A 26,176-nucleotide genomic window follows, 5' to 3' on the forward strand; every position below is an offset into this window, starting at 1 on the left:
CCTGGGGACAGGGAGCTTATGCTCTCCTGGGGCTGCTGCGACGTGTGCCTGGCCCCCTGCACCTGTCCTGGGAGCCGTCCCGGGCACGAGAGGGGCTGGGTGAGGCGTGAGGGGCTGCACCGTGGCCGAGGCGCCCCCGCCAGCTCCACCAGCCCCAGGGAGCTGCGTCCTGGCTACTTGGCAGCTCTGGTGTCGGCCGTGGGCGTGGGGTGAGGGCAGCGTGGGCATGGCCGTGGCTTTCATCCCTCCACGTGACACAGCTCCACAGGAAGCTTCTGGGCCCAGCAGCCCTGTGTGATTCGTGGGAGGGAGAGTGTGCAGAGGGGCAGGAAGTGACCGGGGTGCCCCCAGGTCTGTCCGTCCTCAGGGTAACAAACCACCCCAAAGCCATCTCACTCAGCAGTACTAGGATGTGGCCGTGGAAGCGACTTTGGGACTGAGATGGGGCCGGGGTGGGGAGGGGGGTTAGAGTATGCCAGGCAGAGGCACAGTGAGTGCAAAGGTCCTGAGGCGGGAGGAAGCAGGATAAGTGCCAAGGGCTAAAGGACACTGGTGTGGCTGCAGGGCAGAGGGGGCCGCGGGACAGCAAGAGGAGGCTCCGGGTGCAGGGGGCACTAAGTGAAAATGAAACACAACGTATCAAAGATTGTGGGACACAGTGAAAGCAGTGCTGGGAGGGAAATTTATCGTCAAATGCATACATCAGAAAAGAGGAAATGTCTCAAGTCAATAATATAAACTCCTGCCTCAAAAATCTAGAAAAAAGAAACGCAAACCAAGCCGAGCTAAGCAAACGAGTAGAATGAAATAAAATTGAAAACAAAAACAATAGAGAAAACCAATGAAACAATGAGGTGTTCTTAGAAAAGATCAAGAGTATGGACAACCCTCTAGTAAGAGCAATACGGAAGAAATGAAGACACAGGTTACCAATGTCGGGGACAAAGCAGGGACATCACTACAGACTGAGGACATCAAAAGGACAATAAAGGAATGGCATGAACAACTCTACATAAATTTGACAACTTAGTTCGAAATGGACCACTTCCTAAAAAAAAACACAAACTACCACCACTCACCCAATAAGAAATGGGTCATTTGAATAGCCCTACAACTATTAAGAAAATTGAATAATAATGTAAAACTCACCAAAAAACCCCCACATCTCTAAGTCCATATGGTTTCAGTGGAGAATTGTAACAAAGAATTCAAGAATAATTGGCATTGATTCTGCAAAATCTTCTCCAGAAAACAGAAGGGGGAACCCTTCCCAATTTATTTAAACCACAGTCAGTACAAAAAAAGAAAACTGCAAACTTACATCCCTTATAAATAGAGACACAAAATCCTTAACAAAATTCTGGCGAAGAAGAGTCAGCAAAATATAAAAAGAATTATTTACCATGACCAAAGGAGATGGGAAGCTGTTCTCATATTTGAAAATCAGTCAGTGTGATCTACTGTCTTAACAGGCTAAAAGGGAAAAAATCATATGATGATATCAATCTGTGGAGAAAAATCAGGTGACAAAATTCAACACCCATTCATGATAAACTCTTAGCAAAATGGCAGTGGGGGACTTTTCTCACCTTGATGAAGAGCGTTTATAAAAAAGCTACCACTAACACTATATCTAATGTTATAACAAGTGTATAATTAGTACTAAATTTTTTCCTTCAAGGTTGGGAACAGGTCAAGGGTGTCTGCTCTTGCCACTCTGTTCAACATGGTGTTGGGGTTCTAGCCAATGCAACAAGGCAAGAATAGGAAATAAACAGCACAGGGATCTGTAAGAAAGAAGATTATCCCCGCTTGCAGGTGGCGTTACTGTTTACACAGACAACCCCGATGAATCTACAAAACACTTGTGGAACTAATATAGGAATTAACAAGGTTGCAGTATACAAGGTAACGACCAGTTGTATTTCTATATCCTGGCAATGAACACGTGGACACTGAAATTAAAGATATACCAACATTTACAGTCACTCAAAAAGTGCAATATTTAGATGTAAATATAACAAAACATGTATAGGACTGCAAAATGCTAGTGCAAAGAGTCAAGGAAGATCTCGATAAATGGAGAGAATAACTGCGTTCGTGGGTTGGAAGATTCAACGCGGTAACAGGCGTCAATTCTCCCCAAGCTGATGTGAAGGTTTAACGCGAATCTTGTCAAAGTCTGAGCAAGATTTTTTGTGCTACAGACGAGACAATTATAAAATTATACACAGGAGCTAAAATAGCTGAAAAATTTTTGAAAAAGGAGAATTGAGGAGTCGGTCGGCCAGATTTCAGGACTTTTTAGATGGCCACTTTAGTGAAGCCTGTAGCACTGGCAAAGAGACAAACGGATCGATCAATGGAACAGAACAGAGAACCCAGAAACAGACCCAGACCCGTGTGCCCAGGTGATTTCTGACAGAAGTGCGAGAACTCTTCAATGGAGGAAAAACAGCCTTTAAACCAATGTTGCTAGAGCAACGGGGCGTTCATAAGAGAAAGAAATAAGGGAAGGGATCACGCAGGGGACCTGGGACTGGGAGGCTCGGGGACCCCCCTTCTATGATCGTCCGGGCTGCGTCTGCCTCTGCCCCTCCGGGGGTCTCCATCCCGGCTGGGGTGTGGGAGACGGGCTGTGGGGTCTGCTAGGTTCTCGGGGTCACACTCGGTGAGTGTCCAGGCACCACGCTGAGGTGAGCCTCCATGGTGGGGCCCCTGAGACTCTGGGACAGAGCCCTGGAGCCACGGGACAGACCGGCACGGGGTCACCACCCGCCGCGCGCCGGACCCTCAGTGTCCGACAAGGAGCCGAAGTTCTGCACCCGCCGTCTCCACAGGGGAGGGGCGGGCTGATGTACGTGGGGGCTGCCGGTCGGACCCCAACCCCTCAGAGCCCGGGCGGGCCCTCGGCCCCTGAGGACTCTCGAGCTGGCCCTTCTCGGGCATTCTGTGCCCACCCAGACCCAGCCGAGAATGGAACTGGGTGTCCTGTGGGGCCGCTCGGGTGAAGGGACCGGAGCGGTGGCCAGCGTGGTCCTAGCTGCCTGTGGAAGCCTCATCGGTGGCCCCCTGCCCACCCAGCCCCGGCCACGGGAGGGGGGGGGGCTCACTCTGCCATGGAACAGCCTGGCCGTGCTGCGGCACCTGCCTCAGACGTTTTAATTACAATGCCCTATGAAGGGCTTAAATTAAAAATCGAATACTCAAAGCACCAGTGCCTTTTAGATGACTAAAATTAGAAGCTAATTGAATTTTCCTAGGGAAAAATATCTTGTGGAAATTTAATTAAGGCAGTAAAAGACCGGGTTTTTAAAAATAGATATATATGGTTTTTAATTCAGGGTTATTTGCAAAGCAAATTGAAAAATAAAAAGAACCGCTCTGATGAGGAGATTGGGTGGAGACAAAGAGGAACGCGGCGAGGTCCCTGAGCGTGAGCGCGGCCGGGCGGGGCCTGCACGCCCTGGGCCGGCCGCGAGTCCTCCCCGCAGCCGTGGCACCTGGACGGTGGCTGTCACGGGGCGCGGCCCCTCTGCCCTCCCCCCCCCCCCGCCCCCCCAGATGCGAGCGCTGGTGTCAGAATCTGGAATCCGCTCGCTCGGTCTGGCTTCTCAAGCTTTGGACTGTAAGGGGAGTCCCCGTGACAGCCGGCGTGGGAGCCCCTCGCCCCCGCTGGGCCACCCACGCACCTCGCCCACCTGAAGGGGGGCCCGGGGGCCGCCCGTGTCTCTGCGGTTCCTTCTATTTGGAAGAGCGTTTTTGAGAAACTGGAAGTCTACACTGAGCCAGCTTCAGTGCAGCCCACTCCAGCGTCTGGCTGCAAGGCCTCCGCTCGTCTCCGGCGGGCAGGCCAGGCCCGGGCAACGTCGCCCACACCCAGTCTTTGCCGCCACGTCCTGGGCCTGTGTTGCGGCGCCTTGATCATACGGATGGCCTCCCTCACCCAAAATTTGGTCCGGGTGTGGACACAGACACGCGCTACGGGCACCGGAGGCTGTGGAAAAGCAGGGTCGGCTGGCTTTGGGGCGTGGGAGGGCCGGGGAGCGGGCTGAGGGTCCCCCCTGCAGCCAGGGCTCCCGTGGTTTGAATTTTGTGCGGTTCCGAAGGAGGGCCGCTGGACATCCAGACTCTCTTACATCCTTGCTCACCTCACCTCTGCCCTCCTGCCTGGCTGAATGCCTCCCCACGTGGGGGCCACCTTCTTCTAACCCATCCTTCCTGGGGGCCGGCGGCGGGGCTGGGGTCTCCTTGGCCCCGGCTGGGGGCAGCCGGGCCCGTCTTTCAGGGCTCAGACTTTCGTACCCGGCCTCCCCCTCCAGCTTGCTCGTGGTCGTTGGCCGGGGACGGGCCTTCACCGAGGGGCCGGGATTTGAGACAGGCAGTGCTCCGTCCCCGAGAGGGTCAGCAGACGGCTCTTTGGAGGCCTGTTCCAGTTTGGCTGCCCCAGGCCGGGAGGCTCTGCCCCGTCCTTGGGACTCACCAAGGACACCCGGTCCCTGTAGAGCCGCGGGCTGCCAGCTCCCGCCCTTGCCCCCCGGTGGCCCTGCCACTCAGCGGGGCAGCCGCTGCCACCGTGTCCCCGTGATCCGACAGGCACCGCCGTGTGCCAGGAGGCGGCTTGCAGGTCGAAGGAAAGGCTGAGTGACAGGCCAGGTGATGGGCCTGACAGGTGGAGGTGGGGCGCTAGGAGGGAGGTGTGTGTGTGCACATGGGGTTGCCGGCCGCCCGTCCAGCCAAGGCCACCTGTCCCTCCTCTGCACTTGCCCTCTGGGTTGGAAATTCAGGGTTAATTCTGACGGGCGCAGGCTTGGGTCCCTGAGAGCGGACAGGGCATCTGACCTGACTCCCCATCTGGCTTCAGGCAGGGCCTGAACCCCCTGCCCCTTCTCTGAGGAGTGGGAGGGCCATCCGGGGCTGGGAGCTGGGGGCTGGGAATAGACGGGCTTGGGCTGTGCAGCTGCCCGCCGTGGGGGCATTGGGGTGGCCAGCCCCCGCCAGGCGGCCTCCTCATCGGTGCCCTCACTTGCTGCTCTAGGACCAGAGACGGACGCCGGGTGGGGAAGGGGCTCCGTGTCCTGGCCTCCCTCTCATGCCTGGAATGTGCACTTATGGGACAGACGGAGCTCAGTGAGCGGGTTTGGTGGGCCCGCTGCCGCCTGGGCACACTGTCACCCCCACACTGGGTCCTGCACCTGTGTCCCCATGCGTTCCCAACACTCAGGGAAGAGCCATCAGCGAGCTCCCCGGCTGTCTGCGGCCAGAGCCTTTGTTGGTTCAGACACGACAGAAACGGTTACACAGTGTAAGTAGATGATGGGCCGATCAGAGTGGCTCCTGAGTGCTCACAGGCCAGCTCCCGCCGCGGGTTCGGCCCTGCCTGTCGCAGGCGGGCACCCGAGGGCCTCGGAGCACCGTCCTCATCTCTGGTGGCCTCCGTCTGCCGCCCCAGCTGTGGGGGCGCACCAGCGGGCTTCTTTGTGAGCGGTGTCCCCGTTGAGTCAGAGAACTGGGGAAACTGAGGCCCAGGGCAGCTGAGCCAGACGGCCATGTGTGCTTTCCAGCCCCGCCTCCCCTTTGGAGAGGAGTGGCTCGGCTACGGGGCCTGATCTCCAGCAGATCTGGAGAGCCACACGTGGCCGTGTCTCCACCTGTCTCCAGCATCCCTTCCCTCCCGGGTTCTGGCGCCTTCTCTCTGCTCTTCAGGGCGGGAGGCCAGGAGTGGACCAAGGGTCCTGGGCTCCCCCAGGGTTCCCAGTCCACACTGAGCCCAAACATTGCCCACTGTGCCCTCTCCTTAGAGGCACAGTGGGCCATGGAAGGGGGGTCAGAGTCTCATCCTGAGAGCTGAACTCCTTCTGGAAACATCTCCAGCCTAGAGAGGAAAGCAGGGGCCGGAGTCTCTCAGTTCTGCTTCTAGCAGGGTGGGGGGGGGGGGCTCTGGGTGCACATGACAGAGGTCATAAGCCTCTTGTGACCATGCATAAGGACTGCGGTTCAGTGTTGAAATGTGCACAACCTGGGGCCCATGTGCAGAACTCAGGGCCTGTATGCAGAACTCGGGGCCCGTGTGCAGAACCTGGGACCTGTGTGCAGACCCCGGGGCTTGTGTGCAGAACCTAGGGGCCCATGTGCAGAACCTGGGGCCTGTGTGCAGAACCTGGGGCCCGTGTGCAGAACCTGGGGCCTGTGTGCAGCACCCGGGGCCCGTGTGCATAACCTGGTGCTTGTGTGCAGAATGCTGGGGCCCGTGTGCAGAACCCAGAGCTCGTGTGCAGAACCAGGGCCCATGGTGCTGATTGAATTCCAGCTCCCTCAGCCACTCTGATGTCAATCCACCAAATGTCCCTCTCTTCTCCTTCGTCATGGATCTCCCTCCTCTTTTAGGGGAGGCCCGGCTCACTCACCTGGGGCCGCCTGAGGACTGCTGAAAGCTGAGGCCCTCCCCCCATCTGCAGCTCCCCCCCCCGCCCCCGCCGGCCCCCCGCCGGAGCCCGAGTGGAAGTGAGGTCTGAGTGAAGGCTGTCATGCTTCCGGCAGATGCCGTCTCCTGTCCTGCTCCGTCTCCCAGCCTGGCCCTCCAGCTCCCACTCAGTCCCAGCCCTCGGGCACCGTTCCACATTCACGCAGCGACCTGTGCCCAAGCAGGGGTGAGGGGTGCCTTCCTGGCTCAGGGGGCCCCACCTCGCCCTAGCCTCGCAGCCGAGAGATGGTCTCAGACCCCTTCCCCAGATGCAGCCTGAGAGGGAGGAGGCATGAAGGCGCGGGGAGTCTGGGGCTGTAAGACAGACCCAGCCCTCCAGACCCATCACTCCCCACCACCTCACCCCCCGCTGGCTGTGGACCTTTTAGAATTCATCAGGTTCCTCGCACTTTAAAATGCTCGGAGAAAAGGATGGGTTTTAAATTAGTGAAGCCTTTTTACAGGGGACATTTGTCAAGGATAATCTTTAATTGCAAATAAAAAAAATAAGAAAAAAAACCATCTGAAAGCCGGGTATGCGGAAGGGGTTCTGCCTGGCATGGCTACTAGCAGGGGAGAAGCAAGAAATGGCATCCCTGCCCGTTTCCTCCTCTGCCCGGTGCCCGTCCCTCCAGCGACCAGAGTTCCTCTCCTCCACTGGCCGAGGGGACCCAGGGCCCACCCTGTCCGGCCCAAGGCTGCATCCTTAGGAGCAGAGTGCCCAGCAGGTGGGAGGTGACAGTCCTGTTGGTAGAAGGGGGAGCTCAGAGGAGGGAGCAGAGGGCTGGGGACTCCCCACATCGAGGGAGAAGATGCCAGCCATGGGCCCCCGGGGAGGGCGTGGGGTCCCTGCCACCGGGCTGTGCGAGCAGAGGCTCCCGTTTCCCTGGCAGGGAGGTGGGCTTGCTTTCTGGCCCCCTCCGAGCTGGGTCGGGGGTCTGGGGGCAGGCCCGTGCAGGCAGGAGGAGGGAGACCCCTGCTTGCGGCGGCTCCCAGTCCCGGGAGGCTCTGTGCCAACGAAGCAGCGATTGGGTCTCAAAGAGTGTTTTTCGCAGAGCCTGCCACGGAGATAATAACACCTCTTAAAACGTGGTAATTAAAATCCTCTCTGCACACAGCAATAAATCCACGAAGCACAACTTTCTTGTAAAAATGACCTTGCAAGATGATGTTTTCCAGCCGCAGGTTTTATCAATAGCTCCCTTGGATGGCCCGAGACAACGCAGCCCGGGCCTCCCTCCGCTGCCCGCCCCGCTGCCCCTGGGCCTCCTGTCCTTCTGCAGGCTGGACGCCTCCCACCCTCCCGGGCCCTCCTCCGAGGCCCCCTGTCTGGCTGGGGCTCCCACCCGCACCACTGACCCAGAAGGGAGCTTGGGGGTCACTGTGGCTCGTCCTATCCGTTCCGGGAGGCGGGGAGCGCGTCCTGCCTGCGGCTGGAAGCAATGGTGTGTGTCCATCCTCCCCGGTGGTGACTCTAACAGCTGGCCCCAATGTCACCAGGAAGGGGAAGGGGTGCGTCTGTTTCCATCAGTGCCTGAGGCGGTTTCTGTCCGGTCGGCAGGGCCCTGGCTCCTAACAGCCTGCCTGGCAGGACGTGGGAATCTCCGTGTCACGGATGGGGAGACTGAGGCTCGCCAAGGCTCTCGGACACACTGGGTCAGGCCGGTGGCCGGTGGAGGAGGGGGGATTTGTGCCCAGGGGTCCAGCTGGGACACGAGCAGGTGCAGACGGAGGGCGGGGTCCGCCCCCGGCTGTGACACCCATCAGGCGGCATCGAAGCGGAGCGGGTGACCTGCCTGCTGGTCGCCCGGCCCTGCCCCCCTGGTGCGCCCCAAGGTCAGTGCTGAGCGCATGCTTCCTGCCCTGACTGCCGGGGGAGGGAGGAGGCGCCACACACACCATTGTGCCCCCCAGGTCTCCTCTGCTGCACCCCGGAAGCCCGTCCACCCCTCCCACCGTGTGGACCGACCGCATCGTATTTCCAGCCCTCCGTGCACAACACGTGCGTGGTCTCCACTCCGGGGCAACTGCGAACAGGGCTGCTGCGCGTTCCGCGTGTTCGCCTCGCGCTGGTGGACACCTGGACGTGGAGTCGCTGGGGGCACGGGTCCGCCTGCCCCTCGGCCAGAAGTCCCTGCTGACGCCCGGGATGCGCGCAGCCCCTGTGCGCGCAGAGCGCCCCGGCAGGCTCCACGCCCTCCGCCCTCGATGGTGGGGCAACGTGGTCCCAGGGGTCGGAGAGCCCGTGTCAGGCCACGTGTTTGGGAAGCGCCTCTTCTGGTCCCTCTATGTGTTCCCCGTCTCGGGAGCACGCACGGGGCCTTTGAACTGGATTAAGAAAGCACGGGAGTTTAATGTGTTACAGGAATATAATTGTATTTTATTACTCATTACGTTGCGAGTTAATTACATAGCAACCAGGTTTGTGCTTTATGAATTACGGCTAAATCAGTTCGCGCTCCCGGGCCTAGAGCAGACTTCCTACCCACGCACCTCGCGTCTGTCCCCCTGGCGACATCCGAACCGCTAGTTTCCGGCCCCCGCGGCGCCTTGGCCTTCGGTAGGACAGGCCCTGGTCTGCGTCCGGGAGGGGCCGGCAGTGCTGGTGCCCGGACTCCACCGCCAGCCCCTCTTCCCGGCTGTTGGAAGTTTCCGCCTCCACGAGGTCAGCCGCTGCCTCGCCCTGCCCGCCCCCCAGCCCCGGACCCCCCCCGCTCCGGGCCCTGCTGTGGGGTCTCCCCCAGAAGGGCCAGCTGGGCGCAGCTCCGATGCCTGATGGGACACACGGCTCCGCTCGGGGCCGGGGTTGGGCCAGGGCGGCAGGGGCACGGTGTCAGCTGGGGGCGGAGGAGGGGCTGGAGCGGCTCGGTGGGCCATGTGTCGCCGCCCCACGAATTCTCAGGGCCCCTCCAGCAGCCAAACCACCCGGGAGCGGCTCGGACGTGTGCGTGCCTTCCAGCGTGCGACAGACCGCGGCGGAGAACACGCCCGTGACGTGTTCCGGGGCACCGAGGCCACCGGGGCCCGCTGCAGCCGTCCACGCGGGGCCAGAGAGGGTGCAGGCGGAGGAAAGCCAATTTAAAACTGCCCGTGTAACAGCGTCACATTTTTGTAAAAAATGCACACAAGTGGGTCCTGGTTCCAGGCACCTGGAGGTCCAGGTGACCCCCGACCTCCCCCCACCCCATCTCCCTGTCTGTCTGGCTCCTGTGGGCTCCTGACCTCCAGCTTCCTTGGGTTCAGCCCTGGGCAGGCCTGGACAGGGAGAGGAGGGAGGGGGAGGGAGGAAGAGAAGGGGAGAGGAGGGAGGGGAGAAGGGAGGGGGAGAGGAGGGGGGAGGCAGGGCAGGGGCATTGACACCCCTGTCCCCTCCCGGATTTGTATGGTGACAGTGACAGCGGTAGCTGGTGCGGGGGGGGGGGGGCCCTTCCCTGAGGCTGTGGCCCTCCCTTCCCCCTGCCCCCTCCCGTGAAGGACCCCGTCATCTGCCTCCTCCGGTCGCCCTGTGTGGGTTGCCGTCTCCTGCAGGGACCCCGACTGGTAAAACCCCGCGTGCCCGTGAGTGCAGGACCGTGTGTGACCGTGTGAGTATGTGCGCCAGAATGTCACATGGTTCCCCACTGGCCTGTAGGACACCCGGGGGGCCTTCCTGAGGGTCGGTGCCGTGGACACTGGCCCCCCACTGACCAGACGAAACCCCGGGCGCCCTCCTCCTCCTGAGCCCGCAGGGTCCCCGTCTCGGAGTGGCTTCCCCTGCCCGGAGCCTGCCTCCCTCGGCCCCAGCGTGTGCGGGTCGGGACCCCCCAGAATTCCTGTACGGGGGTCTCCAGCCGGCTCCTGCGGCATCACCGGGAAACCGCTGGCCAACTCGGTCTACTCTTTTCTTTGCTCAACAGAGGTTTCTTTAGTTTTCTGTTTCTGAGGACTTCAGTGTGGAGCTTTACAAATGCGTCCAGAAGCAGGTTCCACGAGAGAGAACAGCTCCCGGCAGGCTCACGGACGCATCTCCCGCATCTCCCGGCTTTGGTCACCCACCTGAGGCCAGACTTGCTCATCCACCTGAGGCCAGACTTGCTCATCCACAGGCTTGGCCCCCGAGCCCCCACTGGGTTATTTTAAAGCAGATTGTTTGGTGTTTAAGTTCCCCGGGGTGAACCTCTAAGCAATGCGGAATCTTGTAAATTACGGGCTCAGTCCCATTTCCACACCTAAAAATATTAACAGTGTTTCCTGACTTCACCAAATGTGACGTCACTGTCCCAGATCTGCTGGTTGCTCAGAGGATGTTCGGAGCCGTTCTGTCTGAACAGGGTCCAGACCAGCTCGCACAGAGCGTGCGGGGGGCGGGCTGCCGTGCCTTCTTACAGCACGGGTCCCCCACACCTCTTCTTTATCTGGCCATTTCCTGCTGAAGAGGCCAGCTGTCCCGATCTGCCCTTAGGGGTTGCACCCCTCAGGTGCCATTTACCCTGGTCCCTGGCCCCCGTGTCCTGCACCACAGCCAGCCCTTGCAGGCCAGGGCAGGTTCGGACTCGGTGCCTCTCGTGAACGCTTCCTAAACGGGCCAGGCACCTCCTCCAGGGTCTCACACGGCGGCTCAGGCGGCCGCCTGTCCCACTGGACACGCCATCAGGGCTGATCGGTGCCCAGGGCACCAGCCTGGCTCATCTTTTGCACGGTGTCCCATCAGCTTCCTGCCGCATGGTTGGCACAGCCACCAAAGGTGACAGGTTCTAGCCACTGGCCCAACACGCTGGGGTTTCCATCTGGCATTCTTCCAGGACAGAGACCTTCCTCGACAACTGCTCAGTCACCTTGACCAAGGGGTCGTCCAGAAAGGCAGAATCAGCGTGTGATTCTTTCCATTTGGCACGATTCACAGGAAGGAACGAGAAGGGGTCTTAGTGGCTCCCAAAACGCCCAGGAACTTTTCTTTTCATTTGGTGTCATTATGGTGCCACTGAATTTGGTCTCGGTTCATTGCAGGCACAAATGATGTGTGCGTCGATGAAGGCAGAGATTTTTTTGATGTGCAAATCGTTCCATCCCCAGCCAGAGGGAGGCCGCCTTCTGACTCTGGCGCTCCGTCATGTTGAGGGCGCCTAGCTTTCCCACGGGACGATACGTTCCAGATCCATCTTTCCCACCTGAGACCTCCGACTGGCTGTGCCTCTCCGGAGCTCCGGTTCCTTTCAGGGGGGAATGGTGTTTCTTCCTGGTCACAGTCTGAGAGCTGAGGGGTCACTGCTGCTGGACAAGTCACAACCTCTAAGCCTTTCTGAGGCCCGGGCTGGGAAACACATGTCATTTTTTCCAAGAGAAAAATATACCAGGAGCTCATACTAATATATCCAACTTAACGTAGGCTGACAGCGTTTGTGTAGCTTCTTTGGTCTTATATTTACACGTCTCCCCTCTTACACTGAAGATCGTGATTCCTAATGACATCGACACGTCACTTACTTGCTTTATCTCACCGGACGTGATCGGTCAGTTTGGACACAGAATGTTTGCTATGCCTCCAAGTAGGAGAGTCCGTTTTGGCAGTTTCGAAGCTGTGCTGGTCTCATGGTATGCTTTGAAACGGAAGAAGCAACGGGGCTGACGTGGTCTGACCTCCAAGGGAGCCCTTAGGAGAGCCTGCAGTCTGTTTCTCGTCTCGGATCGGGGACCGCCGGGCTACAAAGAAGCCTCAGATCATAAAACAAGCGGGGACGCGGACCAGCCGTCGTAGCCACTCTTGGTAAGCTTGGCACGGAGCCGACCCACCAGCTGAATGCAGGTTGGTGGCGGGCGAGGGCAGGTGAGGTCGGTGGGGGATCCAGCACCGACCCAAGGCATGGTGGGAAGTATAAATTGTTGTTTCTTGACAACAGTTTCTTGACTTTGGGGGAGTCTGTCCTGTTGCAACAGAGAAGCAACACAGAGGACGGTTCCGGAACATGTGATATTGACTTTTGAGTGGGTGACGGCTGGGAAGGTGGTGAAGGGACCATTGGAGGCTGGAGAAAGGAGGACCCTTGTCACTTAGGTATAAACGACAAACTGTGGCCTATGGCAACGTGGAAGAGATAAGGCGTTCCTCACACACTGTGGCATGTGGCCGGGCAGAGCGCTAGACAGGGTATTAACCGTGCCCGTGGCTGCTAGCTGGGCACGACAAGGTACAGAAAGGCGGGTGAGCTAAGGAAGGCACTGTTCAATCTGCGAGCAGAGTTTAAAAAGCAGGCCCAGGATGTGCTTGGTTAGAAAATGAAACTGTCCCTCCTGCCCAGTATCTCTACCTGGTAAAGATATACAGTGAGGGGAGTCCTGGGGCTCAAATCAAGCCTGTGTCTGTAAGGCTGTGCCTGACAGACCCTCTCAGTCAGACAAAAGGGATTTCAGGAAACCTAAGGGATTCATCCCACAACAGCCTCAGATATGCCCTAAGATAGAGAGACACCACTCTCAAAAATGAACTATGGATGTGGCTTTCGGGATATGGAGCCAGGCTTGATTAGATTCACAGGAAATCTACAGGGTCCTAAAGGGAGTTGTATTGGTGACAACACAGCCAGCTTGGACTGAAGGAGACAGCTTGAACTGGACAGAGGCGTCTGGGAAGGACACAGGCCGAGAAAGTCACTTGGTGCAAACAAGGGCCCCTTGGAGAGCCCAAGAACAACCAGCCGTGGGACCCACAGAACTGAGAAGTAGCAGATCATTGCCATAAAGCTTCGTAGTTTGCCATATGGCAGCGGGTAGCTGGTGGATATAGATGTTACGAGCGTGTAACAGCCTCAAAGTAGCAGTACTAACAGTCTTAGCAACTGGATTACTGAAATCAATTTAAAGTGTCTTCATTGTTATTTTTGCCCCTAGGATACGTTCCACCGGGGATATATAGTCACACTACCATGTTTTTATAAAGTCGTTTGAAATAAGTCTTGGTGTGGTTAAGCCACTGACTGGATACACAGGTTTGTTTCATTCTGATTCTTAGAGATTGCTTTCTTATTATGATTTAATGTGTTTGCATCTACTTGTCTTATTCAGTTTGTTAAATTAACGGACTTTTTTTTAAAGAGCGGTTTTTGGTTTACAAAACAAATCCACCGGAAGGTACAGAGAGTCCCCGTGTCCCCTCACCCGAGCTTCCTCTGTTACTAACATCTGCATCAGCGAGGCTCATCCATTGCAAGAGACGAACCTACGCGGGCACCTGTTATCACCCAAGGTCCGCCGTTTGCTAAGGGCTGTTGGTGCTGTGCGTTCCGTGGGTTTCGACAAATGCGTGAGGACGGGCACCTACCATTATGGCTTCACGTGGAATAGTTTCACTGCCCTAGAAACTCAGCGAACGTTCCTCCTCCCGCCTCCCCCCACCCCCGCAACCACCAATCTTTCCACCCTCCCTTCCGTTCTGCCTTTTCCAGAAGCCACATGCTTGGAGTCGCACATAGGTAGTCTGGACTGGCTCCTTTCACTTTGGAACACGCACTTACGTGACCTCCGTGCCCGTCTCCTGGCCTGATGGCTCATTTCGTCTTCAAGCCTCCCCTTGTCTGGACGGACCACGGTGTGTTGACCCGTTCACCTCCGGAGAGACGTCTCGGCGGCCTCTGAGTTTGGGCAGTTACGAAGGGAGCTGCTTAAAGACGTACGTGCAGGTTTTCGTGTGGACGTGAGTTCTCAGCTCCGTTGGGTAAGCACCAAGGAGCAGGATCGCCGGATCATACGTGAGAGTATGTTTAGTTTTGTGAGAAGCCACCCAAGGGCCTTCCAGGGTGGCCGCGCCATTTCCCGTTCCCAGCAGCGCGGATGGGAGTCCCTGCGATTCCCCGTCCCCACCAGCAGCCGGTGCTCTCAGGCTCCGGTTTCTGCCTTTCAGGTGGGGGGGCCGCATCGTCTCGCTGCTTTGACTTGCAATCCTCTGACGCTAACACTAAGCATCTTTGCCTGTGCTCATTTCCCATCTGGAATCTTCTGGTGAGGGGTCTGTTTAGGTCTTTAGCTCCTGTTCTAATTGGGTTCCTTCTCTCCTTATTCCTAAGTTTTAAATGTTTTGGTGCATTTTGGGTATCGGTCCTTTATCAGATACGTGTTTCGCGAAGATTTCTCTCCCAGTCTGTGACTTGTCTTTTCTCTCTCTTTCACAGAGCGGACATGTTACGACTTAATTTGGTTTTACACTTCTTGGAACTAGTTACAAGATTCTGCAGTCAACGTGAGAGAGCAGGACACAATCAGAAAAGGTGGGTCTCCCTCCCCTTCTCGTCTGTTTTTAAATAAAAGGTGGCACAGCACGCGCCCGCACCTCACTTCCCAACTGGGCGTCACGTCGGGGGGCACAGCCCACACCCCACGCGCACTTCCTCCGCGCGCTGCCGGGGTGCCGCGCCACCCCGTCTGCCGACCGCTCAGCGGCTCAGGATCCTCGCGCAGGCGCGACGCCAGGGTCCGATGTTCGGAAAGCCCCACGGGGGCCGAGAGCCGTGCGCGTGCGCCTCCTAGTGTTGGCGCGTGTACCTTTGCGGTGGCGCCCCCGGCGGTGGCGGTCGGAACCTGCCACTTTGCTGGCCGCTGCGGGTCCCCGGTGGGAGCTGGACGGCGGGGCGTTCCCGCCGGCCTTGCGCAGGGCCTTGCCCGCAGAATGTGGGGACTCCCGGAATTCGCCAGCGGGTTGGTGGAAAACGGTATCGGTCTGGTCCTCGAGTGCATTTCTGCCTCTGATGTGTGCTCCCGTCTCTGACGCGGCGGACGTTTAACCCCAAAGGTGATAGGAAGGTTTGAAGTCCCCATCCAACCCTCAGCCCCACACACTGCTTTAGGCCAGGCCAGGCGTCCTGCCCCGATGGAGGGGCAGAGCCTGCAGATGGGGGGTAGCCCGGCTCTCTTCTGTGCGGGGAGTTTCCTGGAATGAAAGAGAAAACGAATACGGCCATGGAGGGCCCTGGCGGGAAGCAGGGAACAGAGGAGAGAGGTTTTCCCCAGCCCCCCACCCTTCCCCCAGGCACGGAGCCCGTGTGTGGAGGGTCCCTCCTGGAGCACATAGCCGGTTCCAGCAGCTGGCTTGCCAGCGTCAGAAGGGGTTTGTTCAGAGAACTTTCTAGACGTGCAGATGGCACCTCGGTGGTGACGAGGCAGGGACCCTGCCCTGAGGGGTCAGGATTCTGTGGGAGAAGAATCAGGATGTGGGGTATTTATTTTTGGAGCCCAGCTGGTGGGAGGCCAGGAACGCTGGGCCCCTGCACCCCCGTAGGAGGAGGGGTGGGGTGAGGCCTGGAGGGGCTGCGGCTACTGTAAAATTAGGGGGTTCTCAGCCCCTGTGGCCGCGGAGGGGTCTCTGACGAGAGACCTGGGCCAACTTGGCCAACGGAGGAGCTTGGGAAAGGGGGTTTGGACCAGACACACAGTGGGGAGCATCCCTACAATCTTCAAGCAAATGCGGGAGGGAATTGTAGCTGGGGGGGAGGGGCAGTGAAAGGGGGGTGGAAGGAGGGGGTCAGGGGAGTGACCGGGGAGGGGCAAGAGATGGGGGGACATGAGGGGGTCTGGGGAGGGACAGGGGAGGGACAGGGGAGGGGCCGGCGGGGGCCTGGGCTGATTCAGGTTGCATGGGGGCGTGTGGTCCAGGCTTCAGCAAGCTGACTCTGTTCCCAGGTCCAGGCAGGGGACACGGGGCACTGAGCCCGAGGTCCTGGGGAGAAGGGAGAGGGCATAGGAAGCAGCTGACAGGTCTTCTCCTGGGTAGGAGAGAAGGGGGAGACGGAGAGAGACAGTCCAGCTGCCCCTCCAGCCTGGGGCCTGCAGACTGCGTGGGTCTGGAGCCATCAAACAGTGGGGGAAGCCCAGGGGCGCGAGCCATGGGGTCTGGGAGCGGGAACTCATGGCCCGCTCCCGGCCGCCCGGGAAAATCGTGCGTGGCGATGTGGAGAACCGCGTGGGGGCCCGCGTCTGGCGTCCGGCGGAGGCGGGTGTCATCAGCTCTCGGGTGAGATCAAGTCCAAGGCCCAGACGAACGAACCCACCCGGGGAGGCGCTGCAGGTAAGACACAGAGATGCCCCGGCTGGAGGGTGATGGAGCCTCCACAGGCGACTGGGCAGGAGGTGGGGGTGGGGGGTGGGGTGGGGAGCGTGGGGGTTCAGTGGGACAGGGCGCGTTGACAGATGGGAACACAGGTAACATGGTGCCCGGGAGGCCCGGCGTCCTGGGGGGTGGGGGCTCAGCCTGCACCACTCTTCCCCCCCCCCCCGCCCCGACCCCGCGACCACCCTCAAGATCCTCCCGGTTCTGGAAGCCAGCGGGCTAGACTCCCACTCCCGAGGCACCATGGAGTCTCTGCTCTCCGCGCGTCTGTTCCCTCCCCTTACCGGCACCCTTCCTGCACCCTGCCCAGGCCGGTGGGCACCTCAGACCTCTCTGCCTACGGCCGGTGCCCTCACCCGAACCCCTAACCCCGTCCCTGGGGGTAGAGGGACGTCCCCTTTAGCACCTGTTATTCTAAAAGGTCCGGTCAATGCGTTCCCGGCTTGCAGCATGGCCTGGGGCAGGGCAAGTCCCTCCGGGCCTGGGCCCTGTGCATCTCACTGTGCCTCGGGGCGGACAGGGGAGCTCAGGTGCCCCGCTGGCCCCAGCAGGCCCAGGGTAGCTGAGGCTTCCTTGTAGAGAAGAGAAGCTGGGAGTGGGCCAGGCTGCCCAAGGCTCTGTGTTCGGCAGTGGCGAAGGAGCGGCAGCTCGTGTTGGCAGAGCCTCAGGTATCAGAGCCGTGAGATGCCAGATCCTTGAAGTGGTTCGCATCATCTGATTCCCAGGGGAAGACGGGGTCACCCTGTGAAGTCATCTGGGTAATGCAGGGCTCTGCAGCAGCAGAGAGAACATTCCGGGGCTGCTTTTCCAGCAGGAACTTTGGCCAGCAGGCTCTGCCCTGCTCACACCTCTTTCTGCCGCCTGGATCTGCCTGAGCCTGTGGCCAAGCTGAGCCCCTGTGGGCTGGCTCTCACTGCCCCTGCAGGAAAAGCCTCCGATTCTCTGTTCGAAGGTGAGCGTTTGGCCAGGGCCCCAGACACGCTCTGCACGGATCCTGGAGGTGCCGGAACGATTGCTGGTTAGTTACAGAAGGACGGCCAAGTAGCCTGACTTCCTGGAGGGAGCATGGTGTCCTTTTCCTCCTACGGGGGTGGGGGGGGGGGTGGTCTGAGTCCTATGGCCCTCCTTCCCACCCACGCTCTGGGTGAGCGGGTACATCATACGAAGCAGGTGGAGCGGAGGCCAGGCTGGAGGAGAGTGAGGGCCTGTAGGCTGTGAGGGGTTGCAGGTACTGAACCCCAGATCAGGTGGACCGATCCTCCCCGTGCAGACAGTGTGGGAGACCCTGCCCGTCCTCTTATGGTCTAGCCCTGGAACCCGCCGAGCGTCGTTTCTGCCCCGTGCCCTGCGTCAGAGCCGGCCCCAGGGCCGGCTCAGGTTCACGGCCTTGGAGAAATGAATGTGCCTCCCAGCGGGGCAGCGGCAGGACGTGGCAGCCGTCCTTAATGCGCCACAGACACGTCCGGCATCTCGGGCGGGACCCGGCGCCTGGCACGCAGCCGGGGCTCCCGCAACAGCACTGGGTCGAACCGAGCCACCTGTCCCACAGGCGGCACGTGAACTGGCCAGAGGATGGACCAGAGCTAACGAAGATGGCCTTGGTGGCCTCCCCTTGATGGCCACCAGCTTGGAGACGCAGAGCTGCCCCCGGGGGCCTCTGCGCGTTTGTGCGAACAGGCTTGCGGGGGTGGTGGCATCTTAGGGGCTGAGAAGAAAGGAAGGGCTGGAGGAAAGAAGGGGCCCCCCAACCCTCCGGTCCCCCCGGGCCTCCCTTCACGGCCCCTCCCAGGCCCCAGCTTCCCCGTGGAAGGGGAGCCAGCCGGAGCTGGGGCTGGGCTGCCTTCTGATTACAGGGCCATTGATGCCCCTGCTGACCGCCTGGCCGTCCCTGTTCCCCGGGACAGAAATAGCAATCCAGGAGCCATGCTGGTGGGGCTGCTCTGTCACACAGCTTCCACGTGCTGGGGGGTTTTGTTCTGGTTTTAAATTGCTAACAATTTAGATTTTTTTTTTTTTTCAATTTAGATTTGTTTTCAAGTGGGTGCCTGGGCGGCCCAGTCAGTTAAGCATCCGACTTTGGCTCAGGGCACCATCTCGTGGTTCATGAGTTCGAGCCCCGCGTCGGGCTCAGTGCTGACGGCTCAGAGCCTGGAGCCTGCTTTGGATTCTGTGTCTCCCTCTCTCTCTGCCCCTCCCCTGCTCCCACTCTATCTCTCTCTCTCTCTCTCTCTCAAAAATGAATAAAAATTAAAAAAAGGTTTTTTTAGATTTGTTTTTAAGAGAAAATTCCAAGAAGAAAGTATTTAAAATTCAGGGGTTCCCACCGGTTTCTAGTGACGGACAGGCTCTTGCATGATGGACGGGAAGAGGGATCGCGTCGACGTCCCTCTGACGCCTCCAAGAGCGGTTAGGAAATTTTCTTTTGGCCTTAAAGTGGGAGCAGTTAGACCGAGCCTTTATTTTTATTTATTTACTTTTCTAAAGAAAACCACTTAGAAGTCAGCATTTTGCGCCCGGAGGAGAAATATTACAAAGGAGCAAAATGCTCAAGTGTTTCATTTCAAGACACGTGAAGGCACAGGTAGGTCTCCGTCAGTTCGGGTCTTCTGTCACGGGGACAGAAGACCCATAAAGCCACCTTGTTACGATGATCATGAACCAGGGTTAGGGACTGGGCAGATTTTACACTTCGTTCAAAAACATAAGGCAGTATTTCACGCCTCCTTGAACACCTCCCAGGGCCGAGGGCTCCGCACGCCGCCTCCGGGCCGCCGAGGAAGCCAGGAGCCGCGGTGCGCGCCCAGAGCGTGGCCTTGCCCCGCGGAGGCCACCGGTCTCTCGAGGGCCGGTCCCAGCCCCGTGGGTGGGCGGACACGCAGAAGGCTCCGGAGACAGTGCCTTCTCCTGCCAGCCGGCCGCCCGAGGACAGGCCCGGGTCAGCCAGCAGATAGGTTGCCCGCGACACCATTATCTCCCGGGCAAAGAGCGACGTCTCGGCGCGACCGGGCAGAGCCCGGCTGCCGTGTAATTGGACCATTGAAAAGTAAATTATCTGCAGCTGGAAACAAGACACTGCCTTTTAACTCGGGCATTATAAGGTCAGGACTCGAGACATCACGGGGAAAAGCATTTATTGAAAAGCGATGGGAAAATGAAATTTAAAATTCAAAGCCACCGTGAGCGGCGAGGGTGGCGGGAGGCCGTGCGTTCTCTGGCGGCCCCAGGAGCCGGGTCAGGGGATTTATTTGCATCTTTATTTTGCTGACGCTGGAGAGCGCCGCGTGAAGTGACTCGAATATCAGTCTGACGGAAAAATAAATCCTGGAACAAAAGCCGCTCTGTGTTCACAGAGACCGGGCAGCGGAGGACCGAGCCTCGCGGCAGAACTGATGCGGGGGGCTGCGCTCTGGGGGTGCTGGCACAGGCTGGGTGACTCAGTTTCCCCGACTCCGTTCTTCCTCCCGGTGCGGGCAGCCTAAGCCTCGTGGCCCCCAGCCCACGCGTGTGGCCCCAGCCTCTGTCTTTCCAGCCACGCTAGCCTGTCCCGCCTCCACCCCTGTGCTCAGGCGGTCACCCAGCCCCGGGGTCCCTCCCACGCCCTCCAAGACCCGGCCCTGCACGTCCTGTGCTCCGCCGTGGACACTTTTGGGGGAGAATCCGTCGTGAGGCCCCGCCCGGTGCACACCGTCCTGGGCGCCTACCCGGGGCTTCTCCGCGGGGCTCTCTCAGGGCTGGAGGACCGTTTTCCGAGCCAGGGCACAGGCTCAGAGTCTTAAAGGGATTGGCCTCACACTAGCCAGCCAGTGGTGTGTCTGTGACAGGATGGGGACCTAGTCCAGTGCCCCGGCTCCCCTGGGGTCCCCCAGGTCAGAGTATACAGCGCCAGCCTCCCCTAGGTCACAGCACGCCGTCCTGGGCCCTCACATGCCTGGTTCCTCTTCTCTTTCTCCGCATGGAGCCCCCCCTTGTGCCTGGCACAGAGGTGAGCCCAGCTCGGGCCAGGGCACGTTGGGGCAGGAAGTGCCCGGAAAGGGAGATGTCTGCTGCACCCCCCCCCCACCCCCATGCAGTGCAGAAGGGAAGACTGAGGCCCTGGGACAGGCAGGTGTGAGGGTGCACAGCTAGTGGGGCACAGGGTTGAAGGAGCCCCTCCCACCTCCACCTTGCTCCATCCCGCCCAGTCCCTGCACCACACTTCCCCTCCCCCAGGCCAGCCCCCCAAGGTCCCGTGCTACCGGCCAGAAGTGAGCGTGTACTGCGAAGCTTGTCCCCTGCCCTGGGCGCTGAGGAATGAGGCGCTGATGACGGGGTCACCCACACAGTCTGGGGGGACCTGAGGCCAGAACCAGCCTGGCGCTGGGGCTTTGTGGCCTTCCACACGCACACGCCAGGGCCACAGAGGGAGAAACACCCTCATCCACCCGCCAGTGTCTCAGTGATGTCCTGACATCCGCTGCCTTCGAGACCCTGCGCTTCTGGAACACGCAAGAAAAGGATCTGCTTGGAGAGGAGCCGAGAGTGCTGTTCACGTACAACTCAGGGTGTGTGCGGAGCCGAGCAAGCCCCACACCGTCCACGGGACTTGGCTTCCCCTCGCGCTAACGCAGGGACGTGCGCTCTCCTCGTCAGGCTTCTCTGAAGACTGAATCGCCAATAAATTGGTACAGTATCCAGCGAGGGAGCGGGTCAAATAGCGGCTCGTAGTTCTGCTTTGATTTGAGAACATTTTCTGCTCTAATACCATATTAGGGTATAGCAGAAAGCCCCCATATAGTCTTGACTTCGTGTCTCCTTATGTTTGTGAAGTCCAAAAGGGTGAGCCCAGGACTAGGTGGTGTCAGGAATCCCGGATCCTTCCGTCTCGTTGCTGCACTGTGCTGACTTATTCCCGAGGACACGGGATGGTCCAAGATGGCTGCTGATGCTCCAGCCGTTGCGTCACATTCCAACCAGCCAACAGGGAGGAAGAAGGGACAAACAAGGGCAGGTTGTGCCCTTCTTCAGTAAGAACACTTCCAAGGAGTCACATTTCGTTCCAAGAGGAACTCGGCCGGACAATATTGCAAGCGGGACCGGGAAATGCAGTCTTTACTCCTGGCGGCCCGTGAGGGGGAAAAATATTTTTAAGACCCAGAATGAATAAAAGTAGGGGGAAACTTGTCAGCCACAGACCTTCCTTCGGGAGGAAGGGAAGTGATTCAAGAGGAAGTCCCGAAACAAGAAACGGAATGGCAAGCGAGCAGGAGCTAAACACGTGGACAAGTGCCACCCTGAGTCGACAATAGGGAGCAAAGATAATGATGTTGCACTTGGGGGCTGAAAAGACCAAGACGGAAATGAGGCGCCTGGAAGCAATTCCACGTGAGTGGAGGGGGCAGGGGTTAGCAGCACCGCCAGGTCCTGGCGGTGGGAGAGGAGGACAAAGTGACTGCCGGCTCTTTTCTGGTCTTGCTGACCACTGTCACGTCCACGGACGTCTCATACATCGTCCACACGTGTCCAAAGTGCGCGTGTACCTTTTAAAGGACACCAGCAAAACAGCAGCAATAATAAAGATGCAAACTTCCGTGTGGCCACCCCTCAGATTAAAGAATAAAATGGGGGAGCCCGGGGGGCTCTGTCGGCCAGGCATCCGACTCGGTTTCAGCTCAGGTCACGAGCTCACGGTTCATGAGTTCGAGCCCCGCCTCGGGCTCTGCGCTGACAGGGAGCCGACCGCTTGGGATTCTCCGTCTCTCTCTGTCTCTCTCAAAATAAAGAAATAAACCAACGAAAGGGAATACAATGTATGTGTGAGTCCAGGTTGCTCATTTCCGGCCACATTCTTTCTGGTACTGTCCCCTCCTCCCCGGTCACCCAAACCTGAATTTATATGAATCTCTCCTTTGCATTTCTTTATCATTTTCCACTTCTGATTGTAGCCCCGAATAATATCGTCTCTGGTTTTAGCTGCTTTTGAGACTTTATGTGAATAGAATCTTCCTTTATATACAATGCTTGTGCGTTGCTTCCTTTTAACATGACGCGTGAAATCTATCCATTTTAATGCTTCGGGTGTCCTTCATTAGTCTTACTGTCGCTTGGTATGCCGTTGTGTGAATGTATCACAATTTGTTTATCACTTCTATTGTTGATGAACATTTGTGTTGTCCCCGGGCTTTTTCCTGCCACAAAGCTGCTGTAAACGCGCCGGGATAGGCGTCCAGGTGCACGTGTGTGGGCCTTTCTGCGGATGAGCCTCTGGAGCGCCGTGACCGGGGTGCAGGTATATCTGAGTGATGGCGTCCCTCTGCACTTGAGTGACCAGGCCGTGTCTGGGGCAGCCTGGACCCCGGACTTCCTGGCCGGCCTCAACGCCCCGGAGCGGCCTTGCCCGTCTACTCCGCTGTGCTGCGCAAACACTGTCATTTCTTGCCACGATGCGAGAAAGGTTGAGGAGTCGTTCTCTAGAGATGGACCCGCGGCGGGGGGTAGTGCTGGCTCACGGGTTACATGCAAGTAACCTTTACTGGGCGCAGTGAAGTGTTTCCCAAAGTAACTGTAGCTCCGACCGCTGTGGTTGAGAGTCCTGTTGCCCCCACGTCCTTTCTAGTACCTGGAATTGACTTGCTCCTTAACGTGTACAGATTTGGTTGTGGGAAGGTGGTATCTTATTGTTGTTTTAAATTAGCAAATAAATACAAGTAAATACAACTGATTATATATTATCAAACACATATGTAGTAATAAATAAAACACTAAACGCATAGTTCTAAAAGGCTTGTGACAAAATACAGTAGCTTATTAATCCTCTGTTCCCTGATGCTTCCAGTGTCCTTCCAGAATCAATCATTATCACCTTTTAACACTTTTTTTCTGGCATTTACAGCCACATATTATTAAATAGTATATATATATATATATATATATTTCTAGTATATATATATATACTAGTATATATACTATTATATATATACATACTAGAAATAGTATGTATATATATATATATATATATATATATTTCTACCTTTTGATGGTCAATTTGTGTCAATTTAAGACACAACTTTTAAGATCTCTTATTATAGCAGATGAGGATTTAGCCCTCATATGCTGCACTCTTTCCTTTCCTTTCCTCCTCTCCCCATAGATTTACAATTTTTGGTTAAATCAAATCAAGTGTTTTGGTACAGATCACGTTATATCTGCAGTCAAATGCTCTGCCCCCAGATCACGTTATATCTGTACAACAATCACAGCTTGGCCCTAGACTATACTCCAGTCGTTTCCTTTCTCACTCTTTGTGTTTCTTAGTGTTCTTAGTTGCCTTCCTTTTTTCATTTGTTTAATACCTTCTCACCTATTACTAATTCTTCCCATACTTCCCAATATCCTTTTTGGGCACATTCTCACATCACTTGTTCCCGGAGACCCTCTGACTAGAGGTCTCTTTCTCCTCTGCTTTGGAACTGGCCATCTTCTGCTATGGCTGCACACTGTCACCTTGGAATGTGCTTCGGCTGATGTCTTGCCTTTGTCCTGGGTGGGAGTCCTATTTTCTGAATCCCATCCATACCTTCCTCTTTCCTGGTTTACTTCCTTGTTTTCGTGGGTACCATTCTCTGATGGTTAAATGAGGATAAAAAGGTGGTTCATCAGTAGAAATCATGGTGATGACAACCCTCAGTGTTCTAGTCTCCTGGAAATGCTCCTCTGATCTGGACAGGTTGCCCTGTATGCCTGGGATTTCCCTTCATCATGATCCCTGAGAGTCCCTTTACTTCTCTCTTGTTTTATGGATCCTCTGGCTTCGTTTATTCCCTTGTTTTTATGGAGCACATTCACCTATGATTCATTGAGGAAAGACACATAGGAGGTAAATTGTTTGAGATGCACATGTCTGAAAACAATTTAATTCCGCCCTCGCAGTTGATTGATGGTTTGGATATGGAGATGTGAATTGGAAATCAATTTCCTTTAGAATTATGAAGGCATAACTCTGTTGTTTTCTTGCTTCCATGTTGCTGTTCTCAAGGCTGGGGCCATTTCCTGATCTTTGAACATGCCCATCACTGCACCGCAGTCAAGATACAAAATTATTCCATCATCGCAAAGATCTCCCTCATGCTACCTCTTTAAGATCAAACTCACCACCTCTCCCCACTCCCCCACCATTGCTCCTAACCCCTGGAAACCACCATTTTGTTTTTCTTCTATGTAACTTTGTCATTTCTAGAATACTGCATAAAAAGAATAATAAAGTATGTGACCTTTGAAGTTGGCCTTTTTTCATCCACAATAATTAGAAGGCATCCAAGTTATTGCACGTGTCGATAGTTTGTTCCTTTTTATTGCCAAGTAGTATTCCATAGTACGGAGGTTTAACCGTTCACCTATGGGGAGACATTTGTTTTTTTCCAGTTTTGGCTACTATAAATAAAGCTAGTATGAACAACTATATGTATTGTTTTGCACAGACAAGTTTTCATTTATCTGGAACAAATGCCCAGGAGGGCAATTGCTGGGTCATATGATAAGTATTATTATTACTTTATTATAATTTTAGTAAACTACCAGCTATTTTCCAGGGTGGTTTTACTAGTTTACGTTCCTATCAGCAATGTGCGAGAGATCCAGTTTTCTGCCTCCTCGCCAGTATTTTGTGCTGTCATTATTTTCTGTTTCAGATGTCCTACTGGGTGTTCCACAAATAGCTCAGTGTGGTCTTGATTTGCATTTCTCTAATGGCTATGATGTCACCTCCATAAACGTTGTGCTCTGGCACAAGGGTCAAGGGTTCGGGTCTGTGCTGATGGCTCGGAACCTGGAGTCTGCTTCGGATTCTGTGCTTCCCCCTCTCTCTGCCCCAACGCACTCGCATTCTGTCTCTGTCTCTCTCAAAAATAAATAAACATTAAAAAAATTTAAATGGATTAAATTTTTAGGTCAGTTTTGGGGAAATTAACATCTTTATGAAACCCACAGCACGTCTTTCCTTTCACTTAGGTTTTCTTTTAAAAAGAAATCTTTTAAAAAGAGAGAAATCTCTCTCTCAAAATAAGTAAATAAGGTTTTAACAATTTTCCCCATAACTCTGCATATTTTTTAGTTTTATTCCTAAGTACTTTGACATGTTTTTGCTGGTAATATAAATGGCATTTAAAGTTTTATATTTTTTGACTAATTGTGGTTGATATTGATGTATGGAAATGCAATTGGGTTTGGGATAGTGATTTTGTATCTAGAAAATGTGTTAAAATTTCTTATTATATATATATATATATATATATATATATATATATATATATTTGTCTGGTTTTGCTTGTTCTTAGACAATCATATTTTCTACAAACAGTGATGCTTTCTTTTTCTTTCCATCTTTTAATGCATTTATTTCTCTGCTTCCTTCTTTACATGCTTCCTTTACCAGTAGAGGAAGAAAAATAAGAAATAAAAATTTTTAAAAAGCTTAATTCTCATAAAGTCCAGAGAGGGGGAGGAAGAAAAGAATGGAGGAAAAGTACAAGTAGGAATACCATGAGGAGGAAATCAGGGGATGGGGTCCATGGCGATTGCCTGCAGCGCCACCTGTAGGCTGGAGGAGCTCATGGCATTCCCAGCTCAGGGCCTGGACCTCCCTGGCCGGGCTCTGGTTTCTGAGGACT

General features: G+C 56.2%; 1 long non-coding RNA gene across 1 annotated transcript; it reads left to right on the forward strand.

Annotated features, from left to right (window-relative positions):
• Positions 1-16,056: 16,056 nt before the first annotated feature.
• Positions 16,057-24,788, forward strand: LOC145715537 (uncharacterized). The gene is made up of 3 exons (XR_014137755.1): positions 16,057-16,493; positions 17,347-17,487; positions 24,547-24,788. It is a non-coding gene; the product is annotated as an uncharacterized LOC145715537 (long non-coding RNA).
• The last annotated feature ends 1,388 nt before the right edge of the window (positions 24,789-26,176 follow it).

The sequence above is a fragment of the Panthera onca genome, chromosome B3 (assembly GCF_046562875.1).
Source record: "Panthera onca isolate mPanOnc1 chromosome B3, mPanOnc1 haplotype 2, whole genome shotgun sequence".
NCBI classification, from domain to species: Eukaryota; Metazoa; Chordata; class Mammalia; order Carnivora; family Felidae; genus Panthera; species Panthera onca.